This window comes from Equus quagga, unplaced genomic scaffold (genome assembly GCF_021613505.1).
Source record: "Equus quagga isolate Etosha38 unplaced genomic scaffold, UCLA_HA_Equagga_1.0 205605_RagTag, whole genome shotgun sequence".
Taxonomy (NCBI): Eukaryota; Metazoa; Chordata; class Mammalia; order Perissodactyla; family Equidae; genus Equus; species Equus quagga.
In genome coordinates this window covers 1,040-13,251 of record NW_025798782.1, presented here as the reverse complement: position 1 = coordinate 13,251, position 12,212 = coordinate 1,040, and the positions used below count along the sequence as shown (strand labels likewise).

The 12,212-nt window shown below is 43.0% G+C and overlaps 1 long non-coding RNA gene across 1 annotated transcript; it reads left to right on the top strand.

Moving 5' to 3' along the window:
* Window positions 1-784: 784 nt before the first annotated feature.
* Window positions 785-11,014, top strand: LOC124233576 (uncharacterized). Its single transcript, XR_006887097.1, has 5 exons — window positions 785-1,595; window positions 6,251-6,327; window positions 8,085-8,146; window positions 9,880-10,008; window positions 10,834-11,014. It is a non-coding gene; the product is annotated as an uncharacterized LOC124233576 (long non-coding RNA).
* Window positions 11,015-12,212: the final 1,198 nt, after the last annotated feature.

Genomic DNA, 12,212 nt, shown 5'->3' with positions numbered 1-12,212 from the left:
GTGTGCTGGAAATCTTGGCCCTAAGGATGGATCCTGAGGTAGGTTCTTTCAGAAATACCAAGAAATTTTGAAGTGGAGGTTCCTGAGAATAAGGACACGGTATTTCCTTTGAGCTGAGGGTGAATCCAGGCATCCGTAAGATTGGGCGAGGCCTGGCAAAGAGGCCTTAAGCCTCCCTCCTGTGCTCTTGAGGCACATTTCCTTCGGAATGCTGCAGAGGGACGCACCATGGCGCCTGACTCTGTGCTTCGGGCAGCATGTCAGCCCTCCTTCCTTCCTTCTTCCTCCGCCTGGGTTTGCCTCTGTACTGGGGACCTGCAGCCCAATAGGAGAGTGCTTCCCAAACTGTGTGGTGAGGATCTCTTTTCCCCAATATCCAATCCATTGTGGATGACATTTCTGTAAAATACAATAAAAATGATTTACTAGCAAAATAAAATGAATAAGACATGCAAAATACAAGCCCAAATTATTTATTAGTGGATTCAACAGGCGTAAGATTCCTGTGTCAAATTGCAATAAAACTTTTTTTTTTAAAGATTGGCACCTTGCGCTAACATGTGTTGCCAGTCTTCTTTTTTTTTTCTTCTCCCCAAAGCCCCCCGGTACCTAGTTGTATATTCTAGTTGTGCCTCTGGTTGTGCTATGTGGGATGCCACCTGAGCATGGCCTGACGAGTGGTGCCATGTCCGCACCCAGGATCCAAACCAGTGAAACCCTGGGCCGCCAAAGCAGAGCATGCGAACTTAACCACTCAGCCACAGGGTCAGCCCCACAATAAAAGTTTCTAAATGCCACTCTCAAATTTTGTTCTTAAAATAGTCACACTTAGAGCAGCCAGCCTTACAACACAGACAGACTTTATCTTCCTTTGTTCTTCTTTATTTCTCATCTCCTTTGCCCACCTCCCCACCCCAGAGCTTAACAAGTCAATTTGTTAGACAAGCATTCCTCCCCCAATCTGTGATGCCATGTTACAGACACCGAGGCTCTAACCTATACAGGGTGGAGATGACAGGAACACAATAAGAAGTGTGGCTTTCTTTGCTTCGACACTCATCCATCCAATATCCTGACCTAAAAATATTATTTTCCATGTGATCTTGCAATTTCGAGTTTTACCACAGAACTAAGTAGCTTTTACTATAGCTATGAAAAGGCACACTTCCTAGAGGAACATTTAGATCAGATGTTTTGATGTAAAATACTTGTCTTTCGTAAGTAAAATTATAGTGCATTTTATTTTTCTTAGGATAGTTAATTCTGCCATTAAATAGATTGTACTTACTTTGGTTCAAACGGCTGAAAAAAAAAGAGAATTTAAAATTTGCTATTTTTCCTATAAAGTCACGGATAATCCACTGACCCCGAGGAAGGGCAGAAGTGCTCTGTTTGGCTCTCCTGCTGCAGAGAGCTTTGCAGGGATTATTTCTCATCGCTGAGTGACAGCTTGTTTCTGTCTCTCTCTGTTAGGATATTTTGCTCGTGTCCATGGCATCAGGCAGCTCATAAAGGCATTTCTACAGGAGACAGAATGTCACTGCCAAATTATAAACCTGGGGGCTGGGATGGATACCGCCTTCTGGACATTAAAGGTAAGTTAATATCCCCCCTCTTTTTTCCCCAGTTGTTTAAATTTGATTTTGTGAAGATTTTCACCATATTCAAAACTTTTAAAACTATATTAAAAGGGATGCAGTGACAGCCTGTCTCCCACCATTGTCCCCACCTGCTTGCACACCCCCCCACAACCCCCATCAGCCCCGTACTTTATCTCACCGGGGCCCTAGTGAAGGATATGTGGGTTGTTTCTCATCTTTTGCTGTTACAAACAGGGTTATAAAAAAAATCTCTGTATATATTTCCCCCTGCATGTGTGGAAATATATCAGGAGAGAAAATTCTGCCAGTGGAATTGCTGAGACAAAGAGCACATGCCTTTGTAATTTTGATAATAACTAAGATTTTATTGTCAGCATAGCAGCGTTTAGGTAAAATTTCTCTGGGCGATGATAATATGATACAAAGCCTTTTGTAGCCAATCTGTGATTTGATCCCTTACCTGCTCTGTTAGGATTCAAGAGCAGGTGTAATTGCATTCACAGGACAGGAAACTTGGGTCTCATTACTGGCAGAAGCAGGACTAAAGCACTGGGCTTTGACTCCTGGGGTGGAATTTTGCCTTCAAACCTTTTGCCCTACGAAGATTCCACTGATCGTATTTTCTTTTTTGCAGGTTTGTACAGATTTTTTTAGGTCTTCTATCAGGTCAGTCATGTGGCAGTAATGGGTATGTGCATTTCCCCAGATTTCTCCAGATGTACACCAAGATAAATTAGAGTGTGTGGGCATAACCCGACCTGCATATCTGTTTTGTCCCTAATCAGCTCACCTGATAAGATGGTCTTTAGTCATCAGAGCTCCCAGCCTTTCTCTTACTCAAGCGAGAAGTCGGTGGCATCAACATGGTCTTAGTATTAAACGTTTGCCTCTGCATTCTTCATTTAGGATAAGATAACTAACATTTATGAGGTGCATTTACATACATGGCCTCACGAATTAAGAGAGGGGAGAGTTTTACACAGATGGGGAAAGTGGGGCTGCGAGAGCTTGTGTCTTTCCCCAAATTGGATATCTGGTGGCACTGGAATGTGGAACAAACATTGGAGCCCAGCTCATCGAACTGCAGACTCCTTCCCCTTTCCTCTACACACAGCCCTGTGGGTGTTCCAGGGATTCTTTTCTGTAGGTTGATTGTGCCTGTGTAACACGGGGACCATGGTGTAGCAGAAGGAACTGGAAGAGAATGCAGCGTAAGCGAATGTGCAGTGTCAGTGTTCACAGGGGCCGCTGGAGAAATCCCTCCTTTGGGCCTGACACCTTTTTGACTGGTCACATGGTTTGGTTTTTTCCCCATCTTGCAAGTGAGTTAATAATTAATAAATCTGAGATTTTTATTTCTGAGCAAGGTACACAGAGGCTTACGTGCTCCTTCCAAGGAAAAGGCTGTCTGTCAGTAGTGAGGAAGGAGAAGAGCACAGGGTCTGAAAGTCTTCTGTGGAAGTTTTTTGTTTTGTTTGATAATCATATTGGTCTGAAGGGATTTTTTAAAATCTAAAGTTCCTCCTTTTTTGAAAAACAATTATTATGTTTGCTCTTTTGGAGCAGAGGTTGCATGGGCCAAATCCAGCCTGCCACCTATTTTTAGAAATCAAGTTTTAAGGGATGCAGCCACTCCCATTTATTTCCATATTCTCTGTGGCTGCTTTAGCACTGTGACCGCGGAGTTCAGCAGTTATGACAGCCCGTCTGGCCTTCACAGGCTAAAATACTTATTTGTGACTCTTTACAGAAAGTTTGCTAATCCCTGTTTCAGAAATATATGTGCTCCTATCAAAGAGTGAGGAAAATCTTGTCTGTTGGTCTTGTTGTCTCATGCACCTCCCACCTTGGATGGTCCCCTGGCTGCCCCAGCAGAGGTTTAGCTGTGAGTCAAGGCTTTCTGCTGTCACTACTATATGAGTTTGGTCTGTATGATCTCAGGGGCCCAGGACTGGAGGGTTGAAGACTCCCATCTTCGGGCAGCGGGCAAGAATAGGGCAAGGGAGAGCCGGTATTGTCACAAACAAAGAATAAGGAGTGAGTGAAACTCTTAAGGGGCCTCAGTTGTTTGGTGTCCCTTGAATTCTGTTTCTACAAACTGAAAGGTCAAGTACATAGGGGAAGGATTGTCAATTTTGCTGGCCTGTGAAACGGTCGGCCATGTTGGATCTGCTTTGAGACTAAGTGGTACCCTTCCTCCTGGCTGCCCTCTGGTACTTATAGTCAGTCTTGGGTGTCTTCCCTGCCTCCTTGAGACGTGTGAGCTACTTGGGAGTGGAGTGTCAGAAGGGCCTAGAGAATCACAGACTAAAAAGTGGAAGTATCACTTCCCAGAGCCATTTTGCCCTTTTCTGAAAGCCGAGAAAGAGAATGTCTGTTTCTTAAAAGCTCCAGGTGTGCCTTTTGGAAGCTTCCCTTCCACAGTGCCCTCTTATTCAGAATCATTGGGAGGATCAAGTGAGCTACTGCAGGGAAAGCTCTTTACAAAGTCAGAAGACCCATTTGAGTTGTAGGACTCTATGCTATCTGTCATTCATTTGCTTTTAATTGCTCTCTTTGTCTTCTGGAATTTTAGACTATCTTTAACTTTCCATACCCTGTGAGTAAAAGTTCTTGAAAGGTCTTGTAGAATTTCCTAGAGAAAGTCAGGAAACCCCTTAATGGGTTTCACTCACTCCTTATTCTTTATGACAATACCGGCTCTCCCTTGCCCTATTCTTGCCCGCTGCCTGAACATGGGAGTCTTCAACCCTCCAGTCCTGGGCCCCTGAGATCATACAGATCAAGTTCATGTAGCAGTGGCAGCAGAAGTCCTTGACTCGCAGCTAAGCCTCTGCTGGTGCAGCCAGGGGACCATGCCAGGTGGGAGGTGCGATTTCCACACATGCTCTAAACACGTCCTCCACGGATCTTCAAATAGATTACATAGCCCTACTCTGCTGATAGGCGGGAGCTCCTCTGATGTCAGGAAACTGTCTTGTTTATTCCTCCCCCCACCCCCGGCCACTGCCTCCCTCGTACCTTCCTTTCCTTCCTCTCTTCTCTCTCTCTTTCTCTTGCCCCATCCTTCCCTCTCTCCCTCCCTCTCTTCCTTCCTCCTCCCCCACCCCTCCAGATCCCCTAGGACTTTAACTGAGGACTAGTGTCTGCATAGGGGGAGCTGGATCTCACATTTCTGACACTTGCCCTTAGGGGTCACCTTCCTACTAGGAAATGCTTGCTCATGATTTCCATTCCCATCATGCTGTCCCATCAGGGGGTCTGCTGCCCCTCCATACTGCTCTCCATCTCTTACTACTGTCTACATAAATGGTTCTCTCTCCTGCCCAGTTGCTCAGGGCAGAAACAAGGGTGCCATCCTTACTCCTCCTTTTTCTTTATCCCACCCTCTATTGACACCACCACCAGGTTCTGGATATCAGCAACTTTCTTTTTAAATAAGTAGTTCTGTATTTCTGGAATATAAGCACAGATGGGAGCAGGCACGTTAAAAGAGTACTAGGCCAGAAGGTGGGCAGGTCGGCCAGGTTGTGGAGCACCCAGCATCTTAGCTAAATCTTAGAGGTGGGAAGAGCTGCTGCAGGCAACATGAAGTGTGTCGTTGAAAGAGATCAGAAAGGGATGTTGTTATAGTCTGTGCAGTTGGGGATAGAGCTGAAGAGGAGAGGATGCATTCTAGGATAGTCAGCAGGCAGGGCTGAGTGACTGATCAAACAGGGTGGAGATGGAGAGAATTCTAGGATGACCAGTGAGTGACTGTGGGAAGGAGGGTATAGTACCAACCAAGCTAGGGAAAGCAGAAGGGGGAAGCAGGGCCGTGTGTGTGTGTCTCTATGTGTGAGGTTTTCACAGTTTTTTTTTTTTTACTGCAGCTCACAGTAAAAAATAAATGTATATCCCAATCTAGCACCCACATCTATGTACTGATGTCTGTAAATAAGGGCACACACATGGTGCTTACTAGGTTCAGGCCCTGTTCTCTCACTCCTGTATTTCCTCATTAATCCTCACAACCCCACGAGGTGGTATCATTTTCTCTACTTTTCAAATGAGGAAGCCTTGGCTCAGGGAGTTTAGTGACTTTCCCAAGGTCTCAGAGTGAACAAGTGGTGGAGCTGGGATTTGAATCCTGTCCACCTGGGCTGCAGAGTCCCTGTCCTTTACCACCCCAGTATACTCCACTGTCAGAGAAAAAAATAAATATATTACAAAATAATACTTACCCTCACCTCATGTGATGCTTTCTGATATTTGCTATTTTATTTCATTTCATCCAAAAGATTCTTGTCCATACCCACTACACTGATTTCCTGACTCTCTCTAATTGGTCTCAAGCTGCTTACTGTTACATCCTACATCCAGAGTGCCTCCTGCTCCTCCCCACTCCATCCCAGTGGACGCTTCCCCAGTTCTGGCTGCCCATTACTTCTTGCCTAGGTGACCACAGTAACCTCCTAATTTTTTGCGCCATCTGTTCCTCATACTGAGACCAAAGTAATTTAGAAAATGCATTTCTGACCATATCATCCCCTGATTTAAAATCCTTAAATACCCCATTGCTCCTCGGGCCTTGGTACTTGGTCTGTGAGGATGATCAGTGAATATATGACTGAATAAATAATTATAAAGATAACTGTGTTTTTTCTCAGGATGAGGGTCTTCTCCCAAGGAAATATTTTGAAGTTGACTTTCCGGTGATAGTCACGAGAAAGCTACACAGCATCAAGTAAGTGTGGCTTTGGCCAGAAGAAAGAGCCTGGTAGAATTCAGAACCAGCCTTCAGTAGACAGCAGGTCTGAGTGCCAGAGACCTCATTTTAGGGCCCTGCTCTCCTCACTTGCTTTCTTGCCCCGAGACCCTCATTCCAGTGTGTCTTGCAGTCTTCAAAATGAAAAATACCCTCCCTTGTGACTCTTCTCTCCATTAATGTAACGTCTCTGAACACTTAAAAAATGACCTATCATAGTTTAGTAATCTGAATTAAAATTCACATAATGTGTATTTTGTTTACTTCTTTATCCCAGGGCACAAAAAGGTACCTGGTCCAGAAAAGATATGTAGTAAATATTTTTTGAATGAATGAATGAATGGGAAACTGAACTTAATCATTTATTATATATGAGATATGTGGGGGCCATTCTGAGTCGAGGTTTCAAGGAGTTTGCAAAGTTGTAGATGATGAGTTTGCTCATCTTTGCCGAGAGCTTTGCGTGTCAAATGCTTCACTTGGATTGTCTCATTCAATCCTCAGAGCAGACTCATGAATTAGTGCTATTATTAGCCCCTTCTTACAGATGAGGAAACTGAGGCTCAAAGAAGTTAAGTTAATTTGCCTAAAGTCACCTGGCTAGAAAGGGGTGGAGCTGAGCTTTAAACCCTGACTTCAAGCCCAAGGTCAAGGTTTCTCAGTACAGTCGTGTGTCCCCTAACAGTAACAGGGATGCGTTCTGAGAAATGCATTGCTAGATGATTTCAGTGTCATGTGAACGTCGTGGATTACACTTACACAGTCCCAGATGGTGTAGCCTACTATACATCTGGGCTATATGGTGCTAATATTGAAGGACCACTAGCACGTATGTGGTCTGTGGTTGACTGAAACGTCATTATGTGGTGTGTGACTTAGTTTTAACCTGTACTCCCTCCTTTTAAAATAATTTAAATAAAATTCTAATTCTTATATTTAAACAACATTTTAATAAACGCAAAAGTTTCTACCTGTCCTTTAGAGATGTCTAATCCTCACAAACTGGAAACATTTTTCAAGTTTTTTCTTTTCTAGTTTATCCTAGGAAAATAAGTTTTTTACCCTTTCCAAATATAAAATTGTATTTTACATTAAATAGGCTTTTTGGATAATATATGGCAATTCTGATGCTCTGGGAACTGCAAAGTACTACTAAGCTTGTTAAAACTCTGAGTGAAGTAAGAGTAAGTAGGCTCTAAATCAAGGCCAGACACGGTTTCCTGGGGTGAAAAACGCAGTGCGTTTGTGTATGGTTATTGGTATAATGAATTTGGCTCTCCGATTTCTGATTTTTTACATATTCTTCATTGAGGGAGTTATCACATAAATGTTACTGAACTTTAGGTCTGAGTGAAAGTCAATTTTTGTTATCTGTGAGAAACAATAGCTATCTTAAAAATTTTGTTTGAGAAGAGGCAAGAAACTTGGGATGACCTGAAAAACGCTGGAACATTTGGAAAATGTGTGCTAGCCTATCTGTAGCTATTTCTAAGTATTTCATGATCAGTTCGCAATTTGACATCAAATTCTGAGTGTAATGCTTAGCTGACCTAACCTGAGAGCTGTATCCGCTGGATTTTTGCTGTACGTGGTCAAATGTAATTAAACAGAAGGCCTTCTGTAGTGGCCCTTGCTTGAACAGTAGCAGTATACAAGTCCCATCTCTGTAGTGGGCCTCTGCATTTTTAGAGTAAATGAGCTACTTGACTTAGCTTCTCTCTCCCATCTTCCCATAGATTCAAGTCTCTCCTATCAAAAACCAATTTAGACTTACATTCAGAGGAGACACTTCAAATGGGTAAGTATCCTTGACCTAAGTGATACAGTACGGACTATGTAACTGTTTTGGCTTTCCCCCCTTTCCTTCTTAAAGATGGTCTGTATCTGTGGGCATGTGTGTGCATACACGATGTCATACAGCATGTGCTTCTGCTGATACATTTAGACTTTTATTGCAGTTACCATGGAGGAATTTAGAACAATTGCTCGTATGACTCTTCTTAAATGTCCATAGGTCCCCAATCTTAAATCTTTTTAAAAAAATTTAAATTAGCTGCCAACATTTCAAAAACAGGAGATTTTTCATGAGAATCTTGATTTCCAGCTTTCCTTGGAAAAGTTACATCTGGCAACATTAGACCTGAACTCCTACGTGGCAATAATTGAGCAGCGGCCGCCTCGTTGGGAGGGGTCGTGCGTTCTCCACTTCTGTCCTCACCCCTCTCCGTTGTCTTATACCTTACCTACTTCCCTCACTTCTGTTACCTCCTCAGCCCCTGCAGTCAACTTTTCCCCTCAAGTTTTAATTATGAGTGTTTCCAACAACACTTCCTCATTTCTAAGCCTTTCAACTTATGGTAAACCTCTTCCAGAATCTTCCATCATTTTCAGTCTTTGTCTGACAGAGAGAAGATCAATGGGGTTATTAATAATTCAGATCAGGGCTGGCCCGGTGGCGCAGGGGTTAAGTGCGCATATTCTCGGCGGCCCGGGGTTCGCCGGTTCCGATCCCGGGTGCGGACATAGCACCTCTTGGCAAACCATGCTGTGGTAGGCGTCCCACGTATAAAGTAGGGGAAGATGGACACGGATGTTAGCTCAGGGCCAATCTTCCTCAGCAAAAAGAGGAGCATTGGCAGTAGTTAGCTCAGGGCTAATCTTCCTCAAAAAAAAAAAAAAAAAATCAGGTCAGAAAACATGCTTAGAGAGGATGGTCTTCTCGGATGGTCAACACAATAACATCAGGAACATCACAGCTCGATAAGCTGCCTTTTACACACAGCCACAGTGCTTCAGTCCTTCTTTCCTTCTGGTAATCACATTCACAATTAAGTTTGTACAGAAAACATCTCCCTCATCCTTGGTTTCCCTCATACAGTTGGAAGTAGAACCTATTCAGGCTTTGCCGTTTGCTGGCCTCTTTGCTTTTCCACACTTTTGCTATCATTTTCTACATATTTGGTTAATATTTGTGTCAGAATGGTTATCTGTAACAAAAGATCTAATACTTTGAGTTCCTTTTGATGAAATGACATAGAAATATATGAAATAGAAAGTAAAGACCCTTCATAATCTCACCCACCCCCAGAAGATAACCACTATTCAGTGTGTTCTCCTACAGATGAGCAGTATACCCAGAGACAGGTAAATAGATGCACACTTAAATGCAACCCAGGGCCTGGCACATAAGAGGTTCAGTACTGTTTTTTTGAATGAATGTATATACGCATCGAATAAATATATGTTGTAGTTCACTGTGTATTTGTTGAATGAATGACTCTAAACTTCTATATGCAAATATAGGTTACATGTAACTTTAATTAACAGTGAATAATTTATACATACTGTTTTGCAACTTGCTTTTTTTCATACCCAGTAAATCATGGCTGTCTTTTCATGTCGGCCTGTAGGAATCTACTTCATTATTTCTAATGGCTTTATAGTACTCCTTTGCGTGGAAATTCCACTTAATCTCTTTCCTACTGATAGTCATTTAGATTGCTGTCTTTTTTATGTTTTTGTATTAAACAGGATTGTAGGAAACATATGTATATGTGCATATCTGCAGGAACTGTTTGCTCAAAGAATTGGCCATTATGAATTTTAGCTACTGCCCAACTGTTCTTCAAGACCTTTTTATGAATTCCTACTTTCACAAAGGTGAGTCAAGATTCTCTTTCCCTACACCCTCACTTACACTGGGTATTGTTATTTTCTAAAATTTCTACCAATCTGATAGGCTGAAATGATGTCCTATTATTTTAAAGCTTTCTATCACTTTGAAGGCTAGTGAGGTGGATGGAGTATCTTTCCTTAGTTTTATTGGCCTGTCTGGCCGCATGCCCAGTTGGGTGAGCGGTGTGGGATAGGCTGCAGACAGACCAAAGAAAAGACCTGGAGATGGCAAACAAGACATAGGAGTTTATTAGGAGTTACTTACAGGGAAGGTCCAGTGGTGGCCGGCTAGATGGAAGTGTGTACTTGCTACCTCAGGTCAGGAGGGGGTTGCTTCTATAGGAAGGGGCACAAAGGCTATATGCTTGCCAAGAGGAGCTGTCCCTGTTACGGCCAGCATTCCCAGGAACAGTAGTTCATGTGGAGGGGCTCTGTGTTTCTTTAAGACATGATGGTCTTTGAGTGAGATAAGGTAAGATCCAGGCTGGCCAGGGCCGGGATCCTTACAAATCTCAGCAGCTGGACGTCCTGTCCAGATGGTTGGCATCCTGCCCAGGACGACACATGGCTCTTAAAGGGCACTCAGGGTAGTGCCCCTACGTGGCTGTTGGGATGACTTTGTAAATTTCCTTTTTTATTTCCTTTGCCCTTTTTTTCCCAGTTGCATTGCTTCCTTTTCTTTTCAATTTATAGGAACCCTTTATGACATAAAGATATGTTCTTTGATGAAGGTCCCTTGTCAACCTTTCTATTGCAGATGTTTTCGTTAATATTTTATTGATTTTGTAACTCTGTGTGTGTCTTTTGTAGGCAAATCCGCCCGCTGTACAAACTATTGGGACTTCCTGGCTGATTGTGGTGTGGATGTTGTAAGTACCAATTTGCCGTGTGCTTCCCCGCTCCTTCTTCTGTTCCTCTTTATCCCCGCTCCTTGTTCTCTTCCCCTTTATCAATAAACTCTGATTGCTTAAACAACCAAATAGCCTTGGCGGTACCTATCATTCCTCACCCTTTGCGGCTGCGGACAACAGCAACCCTAACTAGTGAGTGTTAAGGAAAAAAAAAATCAAGCGCCTGCTTTTAATTCAGGGCAAATGGGCTGAAAAGCTGATTTAGTGAATTATAATTTTAGATTGAAATTCCCAAGGCAGTTATAGAGGAGCTTGTCAAACCACAGAAACCAATGGAATCAAGAGATGACTTGAACAGGGCAGTGGTTCAATCCGTTTCAGAGATAACATCCATTATGCAAACCCAAAACCTTTAAAACTTTCTAACGTACAACCCTAGCAATCTCTCATACACCTAAAGTCTCAAGGCCCCTCTCCTGACTCAATTTAAAATGAAAAATGCCTGGTATGACTTACAAATATAAAAATAATTAAATCATGTTATGATGTCTGGGGAACACCAGTGAAACTGGCCAAATCTCATCATAGTTTTATTTCAAACATAGTTTGATCTCAAATGGGAGTTTGGCAGGGTCTTCTAGAACAGTCCTGCCTTCTCAAATGCCTTCAGCTCTGCAGAAAAATGGAAGGCAAAACATGCCCTCGGCATTCTAAATGCCTCAGTCCCTGTCCAGGGCAGGCGGCCTCCATTCCTACTGTGGGCTCAAGAAAACATCAGCAGGAAAGCCCGCAGAGCCTGCCCTCTTCCATACCCCGTCCCCTTAGTGGAGAAGGCTGGCTGCAGGTACCCCAGGAAATCAGACTCTTCTCCTCCTTTGGCTCAAGTTACAGTAGACCAAATTCTGGAATCTGGTTTGCATTATTCTCTGGAGAGCTACTTAAGAGCTGCTTAAGGGCTTGAAATCCCTCATTCAGACATAATCTTGAAATAAAAGATGATATCCTAATGAAAAATGCATTACAGCTTTCTCTGTTGGGCCTTCCATACTGATAGGCAGGATAAGAAGGAAGGAACTAAGAAAAATGAAGAAGAAAAGCAAAGGAAAATTAGGAGACAAAGAAGAGAGAAGAGGAGGAAGAAATTTATGTCACATACTCTGCGTGGGGGCACTTTAAATGCCATTTCAGTTCATCCTCACATAATCCCTTCAAATCAGTCATATTGAGCCCATTCTGCAGATGAAGAAATTGAGGCTTGGTGATAGTAAGTAACTTGTCCAGGGTCACACAAAGAGGATGCAGTGGATTCTGACTCAGAGATACAAAAACAGGCACCAA